Here is a 16,748-nt window from a genome sequence, read left to right as displayed (position 1 = left end):
AAGTATTTGGAGGCCAAGCTGTGGCTGAGTCCCCAACACCTGGTGCACATGGATGCTTGTTTCTGACAGTGAGCATGATCTCCACTGGCGATGGCATGTGTGGGTTTGGGGAGAGGGGGGTGGAAGGTCTTCCAGACATACATGAGGGTATGTGGCTCCAGATGCTTTCTGAGGAGCTGTTGTGTTTCTGTGGTAGTGATTTGAGGAGGTGTATGATAGACAATCTCCCCAGAGCAATCACATGCATGGGTCTGTGTGTGGATGAAAGGTTTTCTCCATCTTCTGTTATGTTTTTATGTGTCAATTTTTTAAGCAAATACCACAGGGGTTTGTATCCAGGTGTAGTTTCCCATGACTGTTGCACATACTTGTGTCAGTAGGTGTATAGTTGCATGCATCCATGTGTGTGTGTGTGTAGCTTTTCAGCAGCTGTTGCTTGTAGCTGAGTGGTTCCTAGAAGCTGTTGTATTTTCATGTGGGTGACTTAATCCTGAGAAGCTGTAACCTCTGTGTATGTGTGATTCCCCAGCAGCTGTTGTTTGTGTGTATTCCTGGGAAGCTGTTGTTTGTTGTGTGTAGCTCCTGAGCAGCTGTTGTGGGGAATTGTGTGTGTGTGTGTGTTTGTGTGTGTGTGTGCAGTTCCCAGCAGCTGTTGCATGCGTGTGCTCATGTCTCCGGTGGAGGCCCACCCCTTTACGCCTGCACCGGAGCAGTGGCTGTGCAGGCGAGGAGAGCTCGGAACTGGCTCCATGGGAGAGGGTCCTTTGCCTGTCAGAGCCTTCCCAGCTGGGAGAAGCAGTGCCGCCGGCTCTGGTCCCAGAGCCCTATCAGCCGAGCCTGTGGCGAATTAATCACTTGCGTTTTAAATGCCAATACAGCCCTTTCTGCCTTCTTCCCCCAGTGATGCGGATGCGGCGAAGGCAGCAAATCCTCCGGCTGTGCGTGCCCTCCCTGGACTGCTGCTCCATCCCCGCCTGTCGTGCTCGCGCGTGTGCATGGCTGGGAGTGCTGCCTAGGTGCGGCCGGGAATGAGACAGCTGCGGGGCAAGGAACGGTACAGCTCCAAGGGGTGACACAAGTGGGGGATACCTCCCCACACAACCACATCTGCAGGGCTGCAAGTTGCTTCGTCTCTGTCATGCCCCGTATGGAAGCCGGGAGCAGTCACCCCTCCAGACGCAGGTACGTGTGTGTGCGTGTCTGTGTGTGTGTGACACGTTTCTGTGTGCAGTACTTGTGCTGCTGCCTCGCGTGTCCTCGGCTCCCGGCTGCTGTTCGTGTTGCCTCTCGGAGAAGCAGCTGAGATTGGAAGAGGGGGAGAAGGGCAGGATGCATGGATTACCCTTTTCCTCCAGCTTGTGCACGCACTCCCTGGGGGTTGGATGCCTCTGATCTGAGGATGAAGGCGAGGGGTGAGTGCAGCGGAGATGGGGAAGTGGCCCAGGGGGTATGAGAGTGTGTAGGGAGATTATGCCTACATGGGGTGATGGGAGGAAGGGAGAGAGGCTTGGAAACGGGTCTCGCTTTCACTGTGTGTGTGTGTGTATGTGTGTGTGTGCGCGTGTGTGCTCTGCTTAGGATCGGGATGCTGAATAGGTTCAGGGCTTGCTGCACACAGCTGGGTTTGACCCATCTGCATCTATTCAGACCTTGCAAAAGGAGGTGATATATGTATATGTACATGTATCTATATCTGTATATATATACCCATGTGTGTGTTCATGTGTGAATCCATGTATGGGTGTAGCTATAGGTGTATATGTACATACCCCCACACATACATGCATGTGCATGTACACACAGGCAAACCTCTCTGTGTATTGCCTGCAGTTATGGGACAGAGAAGGAGCCAGTCTTGTCCCTCAGCCCCCTGCTCCCTGTCTCTCTGCAAACTTTGTCGGAGAGCCTCTGCGGACACTGGTTTGTCTGTGTCTGTGTGTCTGTCCGTTTTGTGGTGTGTGAATATTTGCCTGGTTTGCATGCAGGGGAGTAAATCTCTCCTCTCTCCTTACACTGCTCTGCTCGGAGACTGGCTGGCTGCAGAAAAGTCATTGCGTGGTGTCTGTCGGGCGTGCGAATGTGTTTGTGGTGGTGGTGGGAGCCGGGTATTTATGTAGGGGCCCAGGACAGCTACTCGAATGCATATGTAAGTGTATATGTATTGCCTGCAGGGTGTCTGCATGCCCGTTTATTCCACCAGAGAAAGCATGCCCACATTTTTATGCATAAGGATCTTCCTGCTTTGGGGCATGGGATGGGGGGGAGGAGAAGCTGAATGAATGAATGGGAGCAAAAGGAGGGGGAAGGAGGAGGGGTGGGGGTGGGGGAGAGAGACGAACAGGCGCATCCTATTCTCATCCCAGGACAGGCAGGAGTGCACAGCTGCCGCTGTTCCCATTTCAGAGCTTGGATATGGCTGGGGAAAGGCAGCATAAATCAGCTAATACTGCAGGAGGCAGCATATTCGGGAGCTGCTGTGCGTAATGCCCTCTCGCGTGTGTGTGCTGGTGTGCCCCAGCCCTGCATGCGTGCATGCAGCACACGCGTGCGTGTCCCGCGTCTGAGTGTGCACAGAGCCGGGCTGGCTGTGCATAAACACAAAACAGCCTCTCCAGCGCCCACGGAAGGGGGTGTCTGTGATGGGGAGGGAGAGCATCGCTCCTGTGCTGCAGGCAAATACATCCGGCACAGCCGGCCGTCCTTTGGCACCCACTCTGGGCTCACACGAGTGCGGTGGGTGCAAACAAAAGGGGTGCACATGTGCAGGCCAGACTTAGGACCTGCTCCCCTTCCTTCCCCCTAAAGGCTGCAGAGCAGGATCCTCCTCCCTACTCTGGAGGTACAGAGCTATAAACCGAGCTGTGGAGCAGGGAGAGGATTGCTGAGATTGGAGGGGGGTTAAAGATTATGTAGGGAGTGGAGGGGGGGGGACCATGCCACTGGAGGGGGCCTGGGGACTGGGGAGCCTGGCTGCATTGCATGCTGTGAGCCAAGGAATTTGTCATGCACAGAGAGGTGGGAGGGAGAGAGTGTGTGTGTAATGTGGGGGAGCTGGGGTGGAGGGGGAGAAAGGAGACTGTGCTGGGGTATGAGGGAATTTCTGGTCAGCCCTACCTCCCCACACCCTCTTTCCTGGTCCCCACACATCCCGTCACTCCTGGGTCCCAAGAAGCGCAGCCTGACAGCATCGCTAATGTAATATTCAAAGGAAGCTTCGTTTGCATAGAACATGCATTATTAATACATTTAAATACAGCCCCCCTCTCGCCTCCCCGCTCTGTGCAGACCGTACCAGCAGCAGTGAGGAAGCTGCAGGGAGTGGAAGGGTGCCGATGCAGTGCCAGGCGTGAGAGGCAGACACTTTAATCCCATTGATTTCCCCAAGCTACCAACCTTTCCCCCACCCCCAACCCCTTCCCCATCTGCCACCCTCCTCACCCCATTATTTTCCTTGGGGGGTGATTGGCTTTCAGGGCATTCAATGCACAAGCATGCAGATTTGTCAGCATGAAGCAAAGTGCCTTCATTGCTTTTCCCCCATCAAAAACTACGATACCAAGGGAAGAACTGTGGATGCATGGCCTTTCCCGCTCTTCCCCCAGCTCCAGGCAAAGTGGGTATCTGGGAATAAGCTGTCTGATCTGCTGCACTGTTGCAATGCTACGCTGTGGAGCAGAAACCACTTGGAGGGTAGAGAGGCCATTTGGGAAAGGGGGGCACAGGGAGGTGTAGGTTTTGCTGGGGGACAGCTTGTGGTTAAAACTGGAAAGGTAAAAATTGCAGGGAAGGCAGAAGGGAGGGAAGCATAGCTACAATGATGTCCGCGATAGTTGTTCTTACCTGAGTCATGTCAGAAGCCAGATGCAGCTCCAGGCAGAGTGCAGCTGCCTCATCTAACCCTGTTGAAGAGTGGTGAAAAGCTCTGCCCACCTGGAAGAAAGCTACTGGTCATATCAGGGCCTGTTGAAACCTCTCAGTGCTCTTATCAGCTGTGTCAGAAAATATCAGCACATTTGCGGAAGGAGAAAGACCTGGCTGCTCTCTCCTTCATCCTAAATACTGTGGTTTTTTCCCTTGGTCCCTGTAAGTATGGACCTGGGCTAAGTTGTTTCTTTTATTTAGTGTGAGGGAGGGCAGAGGACATGCAGGCAACAGCTCTGTCCTCACACTCTTGTGAGCTCATGAGGGCCACCTTGCTCTGGTAAAGGGATGTGATGTCCCAAAAAACACTTGCAGCCCTTGCCCATGCCTGCACATCAGTGTAGGACAGGAGAAGCTTAGGTGCAGAGCAAATATGTTCCAGCAAACATCCCCTTTCCTGGGAATAGAGGCAGTTTTTCTTTTCTCCTTCATGGAGGAGCAGATCTTTCCTGAGCGGTGAGGCATCCCAGGCTGCTGGCAGCTATGGGGAAGGCTGGAGTTTGCCTGGTAGCTCTGCAAGTTCTGCTGGTGAGGATTGCCCAGACTGGAGTTACAAGCAGGTGCTTGAGCAGTTCCAAAGGAGGAGTTCTGTGTCCCCCAGTGTCTTTGCATTTGGGAAGAGGGTGAGGGAGGACGTGGAGTGAGCTACTGAAGGGGAGGCAAGCTGAATGCATGGGAGCCACCTCTTTTGCTAGGGTAGCGGGCACTGAAATCCCTTCTATGGTCTCGAAGGGGAGAATGCAAAACTCAGGGAGCAGACCAAGGGGCTGTGACCCACCTCCAGCCCTTTCTCTCTGCTGGGTCAGCTTGAGTTTCTCAAAGCTACGAACCAGATGAGTGCTGTATTTAAATCCCCAGATGAGTCAAGCTTGACACTTTGGAGGTGACAATGACTGTGGGACTGCTGTTGTGTTTGCTTCAGTGGTGAGTCGTCTGGCAGCAGTTACAGCCTCACTTTAGCAGCACTGCATTTGTGCCCCGACTTTCCTGTGCTCCCCAGCTGGTGTTGGTTTCGTGCCTTGCTTTGCCCTGACCTCCTCTTTAAGGGTCTCCTGGGTAGCTCAGGGGTACATAGCCATTGCCTGAAATGAACTGCTTTCCTCACCAAATAATTTTCTGTCACTGAGGAGAAATGACCTCATTTTCTGAACATTCATAAGCCAAGAGGAAACCCAGTTCCAGCTGACCAGCTGAGGTACAGAAGGAGGGAAGGGCAGCTGTCATTCTTTCCACGGCATTTTAAGAAGTGGGAAACAAGCTACCAGAAGTCAGGTTGAGGTGAATGACTGGATGAGCTTTGTCCCTAGATGCTGCCACTTGCACGGAGTCTTTAAAGGTCCCCAGGCATCACCAGTGTGGGGAGTCTCAGTGGCTACATGGTGTGCTATGGCATAGCATCAGATGCCATGGAGATAGGCATGGGATCAAAACCCCACAGGTGAGTCTGTTCTGCTGCTGAAGATTAAGCCCATTCTGTGCTGACCTGACTGATGTGCTGGGGCTGTTCTTTCCTGTCTGCAGTCACCCTGGGGAGTGCATCTCCAGCTTTTCAGCCCTTTAGCACAGAATTTCATTCCAGGTGATGCTCTGGGGAGCTCATGGTGCAGTATGAATTTCACAGAAGTGAGAAGCTGTGTCTGGGGGCCAAGAATTCATGTTCTTCTCTATATATTGATAATCACAAAATGTCAATACCTGTCTGGTTTCGATAAGATGTAGGGGAAAGACTGTTTGCAGGAAACTGTGGATGCTTGTCACTTCTTTGGATGTCTGATAGCAGTGAGATGGAGCAAATACATCCTTGTGAGGAAGGATCATCTGTAACATGACTCAGGGAGGGGGTCACAAAGTAGGAGGGATCCCTAGCTCTGCCAGAACTGCCCTGCAGAGAGTCCCCTTCTTCCCCTCTGTGGTCCTTAGCTTTCAGCTCACTTCTGAATAGCTTTGGTGATAATGTAATCATTATGGAAGGGTCTGTAGATATGAAGACTCTGTCTCAGTATGATGTATGTGTTACCAGTTGCCTTAAGGCAAGGTGTCATATGTTTGTCTTCATCCTTTCCGTGGCTCATGGGCTCAATCTGCAGACCAGATGGGTCAGAGCTGCCTGTGTATTTTTAGGCTACTATAAGGACTCCATGAGCTGCTGTCTTTCCTCTGGGAGCATTGGTTTATGCATGAGAACATGTATGTTTGTGAGGAGGGAGAGCACTATTTTCCATTTTCTGCTAGACTTTGTCCTGTTCTCTTGTGTGCACAGGTTACATGTGCATGCCCAAAGTCTTCATGTACATGTGTGTCATTCCTGCCTCATGGCACTATCCCTGTGTATGTGTTCCTGTGTGCACTCCTGTGTGATGCAGGTCACTGGGGGTTTATTTGTGGAGTGAACACGTGTATGTTTATGTGTGTGTGCATATGCACCTTTTTCATATCCAGGACTTGATGTCTCTTCTCAGGGTGTGTGAGTATGTAAGGGTTCGTAGTCATGTCCCTTGTTCAGCTGCAGGACATCTGTCCCACCTGTTCCATGTGTCTTCATCTCCCCACCCCTCATGAACCTCCTTCTTCCTCTCCCTGGAGAGACAGCCTTGAGCTGTATTACCTGGTGCCGCATGTATGAAGTGAGACAGCTTTCCTGACATCCAGAAACTCAAGTACACCCAGGAAACTTTGAAGCCCAAGGGAGATGGAATTCATGTTACCTCCAAGGCCTTAGGAAGATCAGTCTGGAAAACCTAGCATGCAAACCTGGGTGCTGTGCTAGCTGAAGGAAGGTGATAAATTGGAGAAGAGCAATAAAAATTATGAAAGGCCTGAAGGTGCATACTTACAAGGAGAGATTAAAAGAACAAAATATGTAGAGCTTGACTAAACTATGATATGTAACAGTTTGTGTGTATTGAGGACTGTAAACACCAAGGAAAGGAGGAGATTGTTTAAAGTGGCAAAAAATGGGCAAAGTCAGAGGTGTGGATGAAGCTGAGTAAAGAGGAGAATATTTGTCTCTTGAGAATACATGCAAGCTTCCTGTTGTGAGTGCTCAAACTCTATATGAAGTAGTGTAGCAGGTTCGTGGAGATGCAACTGCTGGCAGCAAGGAAATGTAGTGGTGGAAAGGGGTGGAGGGAACAGGCTACACTCAACCAGTGGTGGAAGTGGAGTGAGCTGCAAGGCCTCTTTATATGCAGCATTGCCAGGGAAATTTTGAGAGATGTTTGATTGTCTTTCACCTTTTATTGATTCCCTGTCTCATGGCTGGGAAGAACTCACAGACACTGCTGTTGAGGGAGCAGAGAGGTGATACAGGAGGAATAAGTAAACAGAGTTTGATGGAGGTGGAGGACATTATTCCCTCCACCCTCTCTGGCTGGAAAGGTAGTCTAGGAAGCAATCTTGTAGGAAGAGACTGTAAGTGAAAAGGGGTTTTTCCACAACGTCTTTATAGGACAGTAAAAACTGAACCTCCCAAAGCAAGGGGTTGATAGCGGGGTCAGGAGGATCAGACTTCCCTCCTCTGAATTCCTAGTCACAGATGGCCCAGAATTGGGACAACAAGGTCAGAAGGATTAATACCCCTCCTTTTTTTCCTCATTGCAGTCATAGGCCAGGAAAATTGAGTGAGATAATAATAAAAGGATTAGTGTGGAGAGCCTGCCATGAATAGTGTGATAGGTCAGGGAAATGGAAGGGAGTTCAAGGGAGTTGGACCTGTTACAGATGATCTGTTTAAAGGGTTCTGTGTTTGTCAACAGGGAAAGGGGATTTGGTCTTAGAATAAGTCTGGAAATAGGCATTGAGGGAGCTACAATTCAAGCAGAGAAGTTATTCCCAGCAAGGATCTGTACTGGAATGACTGGTTTAAATGACACCTGACCTTCCAACTTTTGGTCAGGGAAGAAAAAAATACCTCTCTTGGAATGAGCTCTGTTGTTTGCTGCCTTGTCCATACATCTCCAAAATGATCTAATGTACCAAAATGATACTGTTACCCAGAGCTACTCTTGCCCATGACTTCTGGGTCAGCCTGGCTATGGAAAGCCATAGGAATACAAAAAGGACCTTACCAAGCCAGGTCTGTGATCCTTCCAGTGCAGTATCTCCAGCTGCAGCTGAAAGAGGCAATAGCAAACAGGCAGGACAACTGTGTAGCGGCACTTCCTCTGAACACCCTTTCAGCCTCAAGTGATGCATATTTGAAGGACCTAATGCTGGAAGATCTCTTGTGCACTTTATAGTTCTCACTGGATTTGTTTCTTCCCTGAATTTGTCCCGCCAATTTTTGAGGTTAGGTAGAGTTTTAGCATCTTCAGAATCTCACAGTAGGAAGTTGTTCAGCATAAACATGCAGTTTGTCTTGAACCTGTAACTTTCTGGTTTAATTTCCTGATCTTTGATTTTTGAGCGGGAAGAGGCTGTTAACACCTCTTTCCTCTCCCCTTCCTCTGTCATCTGTGATTTTATAGATCCATCTTATTTTATGGTCTTTGTTGTCTCTTTTCCAGTATCCCTTCATCTTTCATCTCTCTGCATCTGTCAGCTGCCTCCTTCTTGGCTGCAGTGGTGTAGCTTTTAGCAACAGGACAGGGGGCATTGCTGGGTGGGATGTGACATCACAGTGATGAGCTGAACCAGGTCCCACTCAGGTGAAAATGTTTGAGTCAGCTGCAGTGCCCACACATCCACACACGATACAGGAGGAGCTGAAGAAGCTGGGCAAAAATCCTGAAACCAGTTGAAGGTGCCCTTGGTCATCAAGACAGAATTGGGCAGGCTCTGAGGAGGACTGAAAAATAGAAAAGGGATCTTCCATGATCTTCCCAGGCACAGAAGTGAGGCTGACAGGTTGGTAGTTCCCAGGGTTCTCCTTTCTACCCTTTTTAAAGATGGGTACAGTGGTTCCCTTCTCCCAGTCACCTGGAACTTCATTTAACTATCATGACTTTTTTAATATCATGGAGAGTGGCTTGACAACTACATCCGACAATTCCCTCAGGACTCTGGGATGCAATTTGTCAGGGCCCATAGACTTATGTATGTTCAGGTTCCTCAGGTGCTCTTGAACTTAGAGTGGGAAGCACTTTGCTCTCCAAGCCCCCATCCAGCTGTCCATCCACTCAAGAGATGTGGGAAGAAATGCTGCCATTGAAGACTGAGGCAAAAAAAGTTGTTGAGTACTTTAGTCTTCTCCTCATCCATTGCTATCAGTATTCCAGCTTTTTTTTTTTTTTGAGAGGTGTACACCTTCTTTAAGCTTTCTTTTCTGGTTAACATACCTGTAAATGAAAAATGAAAATTAAACATCATCCATCTTGTGAGTGATCTTCAAATGGTTCAGGGGGAGGAAACAGGCTCATGCCAGGGACTAAAGGGCCCTTGTGGGGTGCAACAAATGTTGGAGGGTACAGGAAAAGAAGAAGGTGCCCTCACTAGTCCTTATGATATTATGACATTTCCTACAGAGGAAAATTGTTCTGAGTAACCTTTGAGTCAAGGGCTGTAGCAACCGAGGTGGGTGGTGGGAAGTCTGTTTAGATGCTGTCAGATGTGATGTGGGCCAGGACAAGCAGCAGGGAGAGTGAGAGACAGCACAGTCAGGAAGGGAATGAGATGAGCTGAGAGGTCTGGTGTGAAGGAAGGGTCAAGGGGTGGAGGAAGAAAGGTCTGAACAACATCGTAAGGAGAGACAGAGTTAACAATCCCTTTAGCAGGCATTTTGCCTTGGGATTTCAGTTAGGTACCCCACTGGATGCTTCTGACAGGTCAAGGAGCTCCTCTCCAGTCACAGCACCCTGTCCCCAGCCTGGTCACACCACGGAGAGTGTAGCTGCCTCGCTGTTCCATATAGACCAAGAAGGGTGGTGGGACATGCTGTATAACATCATGAATGCACAAAGCTTTTCTACCAATAATCAAGTACAGAGATGGCAAGGGAGAAGTTATTTTTTTCTTCCTCCCCTCTCACTTTCTGTCCTTTCTTTTGTTTTGTCTCCTCTCCGGTGCTGGTTGTCACTTTGTCAGCTCACCTAGCACTAGCTGCAGCCTGTGTCTCTGTTTGTCTCCCTTTAATCCATGCAATAGATCAGTGACAGACCCCCACTGTAATTTTTTAAATCAAAGCCCTTTATCTTGAATTGAGCAAGGTCAGGGGAAGCTTCTTAAGGCATCTTTGTATTTTTCTATCTCTGCCTCAGAGCAACTTAAAGGATAGCTCAACAGGATTAGTAGAAAGCGCAAGATTGGACAAATGGATTTGGCAGGGGCTGGCTGGTGGGCCTGGGGGAGTGGGAACTTGCTGTGCTGGAAAGTGGAAGAGCTGGGCTCTGCTCAGGGCCTCTGCTGTTGTCTGCTGCACCTCTGGGCATGGAAGGCAGCTGGGCTGATGCTGAGTGCAGCCCTGGGAGAGAGCAGCCCAGCCTGAGGCACTGCTCCTTGCTAAGCAAGGCTACTTAGCACTGGCCGAGTGCTCCAGGGCCAAGGCACAGGGATATCACTCTGTGCTTCAGGGATCATTGCTCTCAGTGCAAACCCTTCTGCAAAGCCTGGAGGGACACACTGAGCACAATGGAGCCATGCTGGAACAGGGACAAGCCATGAAGCTATTCCCTGCAGTTATGGGTCCCTGAGACATGCTTCTGTCTTTGCCTCCATCTTGCTGGGTGCTGCCAGAAGCAAATTAGCAGTCCAGAGGTCCTGTCATTAGGCTCTGCTTCCTTGGCTTAGCTGCTTCTGCTTCTCTCCTCCCCTGTTTTGCCTTATGATTTTGCAAGTGCTTGTATTAGGAGAAAATGTCAGGCTTGCAATTTCTCCTGGCTAAACTCAGTGCATCCCTGACCCTTTGCTGCTCCAGCCCCTTGCTGCTGCTGGCAGTACCAGTCCTCCCCTCCTCTACTGTAACCCGTGCTGGCTCTGCCTGGCCTGGGAGAGGGTCTGCCCCACACTGCCCCTTCACCTCTAATGACCAAGCTGTTTTGAGCAGCCACCTGTGAGGCCAGTCACCAGCCTGTCTGAAAAGTGACCTGTCCCTTCCCCACCACAGGGTCAATCTGCACCAAGCTGGAATCCCCATCATTTGTTCTCTGGTCCTCCAAATGACTGCTTCTCTCCTTCAGCTGAAGCCCCTCTGTCCTGTATTCTCAGTGTACTGCAGCTCAGTGATCAGAAAGGAGACTCATGAGGAGCATTTTGCACAGCTGCAGCTGGTTCCTACAGCCTTTTCCCCCTCAGACAGACACCTCCTCCTTACACGTGGTGTTCAAGCCCATACACCGATCATGTTATCCTGTGTGCATGCACATGGCATCGTGAATTATTGAACCTGTAAGGCAGCAGAGAGTCACATAACCCTGGCCTTGCTTTGCCAAGCCTCCCAGAAAGATGGGATGGCTGGATTAGCCAAGGGCATGACTGCTCCTTCCTGGTGCAAGGATTTGCCACACAGGACTTGCCACACTGTGGTGTTCCCATTATCAGCCCCTCATCTCCCAGGCAGAAGGGTCACTCTGGGATCTCATTTCCTCCCCATCATTCTCCTGCAGCAGCCTGGCCATATGCTTCAGGGTTTGTCTTTGGTCTGGGGCACCCCCATCCCCTACGTGTGCTGCTCATGGGGGAAGCTCACACTGTTTCTGCACAGAAGAGGATTTGCATGCATGGTGGGGGAGAGACAGCCTGGCCTGTTTATTCTTAATGCTTCATATTATCTCCATTAATAATGCCACCTCTGCCTCACATGCTAATTAAGACTCAAGATTCTTAATGTAATAGGGAATTTGGGCAGAGACTACACAAGACTGGCTGGATTAAGTTAACCTTATGGACTGGTAATGGATCTCCTGGAGGGGCATTTCAGCCTAATGAGAATCCAGCTTGAATGATAATCAGGGCCTCACTCTCCGTATGCCTGGCGGGGCCTGAAAAGCTGGCAGGGCTGCAGGGCAGAGAAGGATGCAGGGCTGGAGGGAAAGACCTCAGTGTGAGGGAAGAACTGGGAGTAGCAATGCTGTGGTGCTGCACAGGGGAGAGCCCAAAGCAGGTTCTGAGGCTGGTTCCGTGCTTTTCATGCTGTACATTTAAATATTAGCACAGAGGGCTATTTTTTCTGGTTGTGATTGCCAGCACTGAAAAGGTCACCTATACTGTCTAAGCCATGAGCAGGGCTTCTCTGTAGGGAAAAAAATCTGGGAAATCCTGCCTCCTGGAGACCTGCACTGTGGGTTGTGACTGCTGCTACGCAGTGGATCAGAGAGTCAGACTTTCCTAGTCTGTTGTCTTGTATGCCGTGGAGAAAACATCAGAGGAGGGATCGGGTATGGGACACTTATGTGTAAAGTGAAAGGCTGATTTCAGAAGAAAACTAAGAGACAAAGTGTTCAAAATGGAGCTTAGAGGTGAGACCTTCAGTGCATAGGTTTGAGTAAAGTTTGGGGATATCCCAGATTCAGGACTGCAGTTGAGAAAGAAAAAACCAGATGGTGTTTAAGTGTTAAGATTTCATTTCATGGCAAAACTGTATGTTTCTATTCCTGGGTGAAACTGGGTCTTACTGGGAGCCCATGAAGCCTTCAGAGAAGGTATGCATATTTTCACAAGTGACTCCTGTGTGCTAGTTTTGTCCCCCAGAGGGAATAGGTACAAAGTGGGATATAGGGCAAAAGCAAAGCCTAAAATGGAGACCAGTTGTTTGCATTTCAGTTGGTGGAGTTGAGTAATTTAAATCAGCCTCAGAAAAAACAAGTAGAGCTCTAGGTAGGATGTTTGGGAGGGAAGTAGTGATCTGCAGAATTGGCTAAAGAAATAAAGAAATGTCTTTGGGGTTTTCTTCTTACTCGAGTCCCACTGCTCCATGACATACTCCAAGTGGACAAGCTCCATGCATTGGAACCCAGTCTGGAAGTTCCCCTGGAAGTGGGATCTGGCTGAAGGTTTAGCCTTCTGATAGAAGCAATAACAGAGCAGCTAAAACATGTTGCTTTGGCTCCAGAAGCATGAATTTGAGCTGTGCTGACTGCAATTCCTGCATAAAATTTCTTCCTCCAACCACAGCTATGGGTGATTCTGGCTGGGGAGCTGAAAGTCAGGTATAGCTGCAGCTGCAGGAGCCTCTCCATATTCCTAGCTACAGGGACAGCTCTCTCCTTACTCGGTTACCTTGAGTTGCCCTACCTGAGCTTTATCAGCCTGAGATGGCCCATGGCTCGGATGTGAGCTGAGTCTGGTTTGTAGTGTTTGGTGCTTGGGGACCCAAACCCAAGTTTGTGGGTTTGGATGAAAATCTGTGAGTTTGTAATGCAGTTCCTGTGTGTTGAAAAGAGGAATAAGGATATGGAAATGGAATAGGTCCAGTTCAGGTTGCCCAGTGAGATTTTCTTCACTTTCTGGCTCGGAAAATACCAGGGAACTGTTAAGAAAGGAGTTCCCTCCCAGTGTGGTGAGTGGGAGTTTGTTCCCAGGGCAGAGCATGCTGCTGCCAGTGAGCAAGGGGAGCTGAGGGAAGGCGAGAAAGGAAAAGCAGTCCTGGAGGAGAGACAGTGTAGGAGCCAGACGGACTGTTCCACCCAGAGAGGGGATCCCTTCCCTGTGAACCTGGATGCTCCCATGGGTGCTCTCCAGTACATGCACACTACTGTAGTTTTGTGCTGCTGCACTGCATTGCCTTCCCAAGGCTCTGCAGGTGTGCAGTAAAACACCAGTGTCTCACTGAGGTGCCACACAAACAAGACAGCCCACAGGGAGTCCACTGCTCCCTATAACACCTCAGAAATGTGCTGGTGTTTTCAGCAAGGAACAGACTCATACACACAGTCACTGCTCACCCTGCACTGCAGCACCTGATGCACACATGCACACCCCAGATATCCATACCAGGCATCCACTCCCCACGGCAGGCACAATGCACAGCACCAACACACACGGTGCTCACCAGAGGCCACACATTCCTGCACACCGGCCTGCACACGTGGCACCACACAGTCCATGTTGCCCCCTTCCAGCATTATCCCATGCAGATGGACTCACTCAGGGCAGCACTGACAGACACGTGTTTGTGTCTTCCAGGTCCCCCTGCATGCCACCACAAAACTGTGATATGTCATCTGTTTGAGAGGAACATCAATGCAAACAAGCATCTGCATCCCACTTAGCTCTTCTTTGCTGTGCCGGCTTAATCCCCTTTCCTTTGTTTAGCCAGCCATAGTACTTCTTCCATGCCTCTGAAGCACAGGAGCAGATGGTTTGCAGGTCAGTTTAGAAGGATGGTTCCCTTTCCTGATAGTGGCTCTCTTCAGCTGCTTAGGTCAGTGCTAAGTGTCTCAGAGATGAAGATCCTCCTTGCCTATCCACACACAACACCTCTGTGTCACTCTCAGCACCTACGAGAAATTCTGAGTCCAAATGCCTCTTTAAATTGCCCTCATGACCGTACTTTAACCCAAGTAGCACTTCAGGCCATAGTGGCTTTTCTAGGTTTGGCAGCATCTGTTAGTTTTGACCAAATGAGGCAGCTCCATCTCCACTCTGCTTTGTACATGTGCCTTGCTGAGACCCAAAAGACTCTCTCACTTGTCCCCTTTCAGCCTAAATTATTCATCTGCTGTAATGCACAATGGATGTTTGTGGGAAGAGGCACGCAGGTACAATTGAGCACAGTGCCGAAGCACTGACATTACTAGTAAGCTGAAATAGCCTGGATGCACGGGCCAAGCTTAGCTGAGAGAGACAACAAATTTCTACTCCTTCAACACACTTCAGAAAAGTGAATGGTGGTGGCACTGGTGAAGGCAGAGGAGACGAGGGGCTGTTTGGGGCTGCGGTGATAGTAGGGACTACCCACATGTTTCTTCTGGCTCCTCTGATGCTACCACATGGACATGGATGTGGTGTGAGCATGGGGAAGTGGGAGGGTGCTGAAGTAGGTGGCTTTGAGGAGTGGAGAGTTGGCATGCCAGGGTAATGGTGTGGAAAGTGTACATACACTGGCAAGGGCCTGAGGCTGCTGGGGCACATAATGTGAGTGAGGGCAGCGAGCTCCTGAAAGAGGCCATTGCAATATACACTCCACTGACCTACACTGAGGTGTATCTGTACATGATGGAAACCCATGCTGTCCAATAGCACAGGACAAGAGCTTATGGGACTCCTTTCACACCTCCTCCATGTGGCTGGGGCTAGGCCCGACTGCAACCCCTGCACTGCCAGTGTCTAAGCCATGCCTATGCCAGCCTTTTTTCTGCCTGTGAGCTCTTTCTTTTCTGTGCCACCACTGCTCCAAGGATCCCAGTGCAGCCACGGACTCCTATGCCATATAATCTAGAGCTGCACCCACACCCGGCTGCTCTTCCCTGCTGCAAAGTCCCTGCCTTCCCTTGCCTCTCCTGCTTCCCGGGGGCACACAGGTATGCTTGCCTGCCCTGATGTCGAACCCTAATTGTTGTCACACTGTGACGCTGCCGAGCTTGTTAAAACAAACCTGGCAGAGTGCTCGCTTTGCTGTCCCTGGTGCTGGGCCCATCTCCCTTCACTTCCTTGCCCCTTCTTACCCACCTCTTGTATCTCTTTGTTTTTCCTGGGGGAAGGCGGCGCCTTCCTGGCCAAATCTCCGCTTCCCATAAGGGTTTATGTACTTCTTCACCACGCTTAGGTTGTGCAGTCACATCCCCCGATGCCACTATCAGCCAATTTCAGAGCACTCGGGGCTGGTGGGACTGCACACTGCATGCAAATTATGCACATCTAACACTAGAACGAAGGGAAAGAGAAGGGATGAGCAGGGATGCTTTTGCAGGCTTTCGGCTCCAGAGACCTTGCCCCCTGAAGAAGCAACTCCAGTCTGTGGACAGACACATGGGAGATTGCAGAATAGGCAGAACTAGAGAAAGTGCGAAAAAGAAAAAGGGAGAATCTTACTCAGAGACCGAGGCAGTTAAAGCAGATTTGGTGTGGCAGTGGGGTGTATGTGTGTGCATATGCACTCATGCACTTGTACAGAATAATACAGCTGTCTTCAAAGTGAGTTCCAGCTTCATAACTTCCAAGAATTTTTTTTTTTTTTTTTTTTTTTTTTTTTGGGTGAGTGGTGCTGGCTGTTTGTGTTTCATGTCTAGTTTGTGTTTGTCTGCCTGTGTTGGATGTTGATGAGTATTTGTGTTTTCCATGTGACAGAATATGTCTGGTAGTTGCTGGGGCTAACGTTTATGATCCAGAAGGATGCTATGCCACTGTGTGGGCTGAGTTTAGGTAGGTAACAGTATCTGATACCATCAGTTTGTATGCTGCAGGCAATTCATAAGCAGAGTATATTTGTGTGTGGTATACAGCCACTGGTGCTTGCTTGACTTATATTCCTGAGCGCATGAGGATGTTTTATGTGCCCTCATTTTCTTACAGATACGTAATTTGCTAGTGTGGTGTTAGCACTGGTATGGATGTGTGTATGTGTACATGGCACTTTTTCTGGTCACTACTATGGGAGTGGGCTTATTAAATGCTGTGTGTTTGTGCAGTGACAGTTTCATATAAGGGGTCAGGAGCTGGTGTGTGGTAGACATGTTTGGGTATTCCACATGCATTTATGCAGGGATCACTATTTGCTGTGCTGTAAAAAAATGTTTTTGTTGTGTACTCAGGAGTGGTGGAATAGACTGGGTGGAGCTGATGTGGTGTTGTGTGATGGTTGTCTGAGTTATCACATGTGCATCTTAATACAGATGTGCAACCTTGTAGGTATGTGCAGGGTGTATGTGAAGAAGAGAAGCACCTCATCCTTTAGAGGAGCTCTGAGTTTTTAGGGGTTTTATGCCAGCTGGTGTGGAAAGACCAGTGAGTAAATG

General features: G+C 49.7%; 1 long non-coding RNA gene across 1 annotated transcript in view; it reads left to right on the top strand.

The window, feature by feature from the left end:
• The first annotated feature begins 1,149 nt into the window (after nt 1-1,149).
• The window catches only part of LOC136289854 (uncharacterized), a 48,912-nt gene continuing 33,313 nt past the window's right edge, over nt 1,150-16,748 (top strand). The window contains exon 1 of the long non-coding RNA XR_010720882.1: nt 1,150-1,182. This is a non-coding gene — a long non-coding RNA (uncharacterized lncRNA). The remainder of the gene's footprint in view (nt 1,183-16,748) is intronic.

This window comes from Chamaea fasciata, unplaced genomic scaffold (assembly GCF_029207755.1).
Source record: "Chamaea fasciata isolate MVZ Bird 193981 ecotype frontalis unplaced genomic scaffold, bChaFas1.0.hap1 SCAF_5, whole genome shotgun sequence".
In the NCBI taxonomy this organism is placed as follows: Eukaryota; Metazoa; Chordata; class Aves; order Passeriformes; family Sylviidae; genus Chamaea; species Chamaea fasciata.
This window is presented reverse-complemented; position numbering and strand designations above follow the sequence as displayed.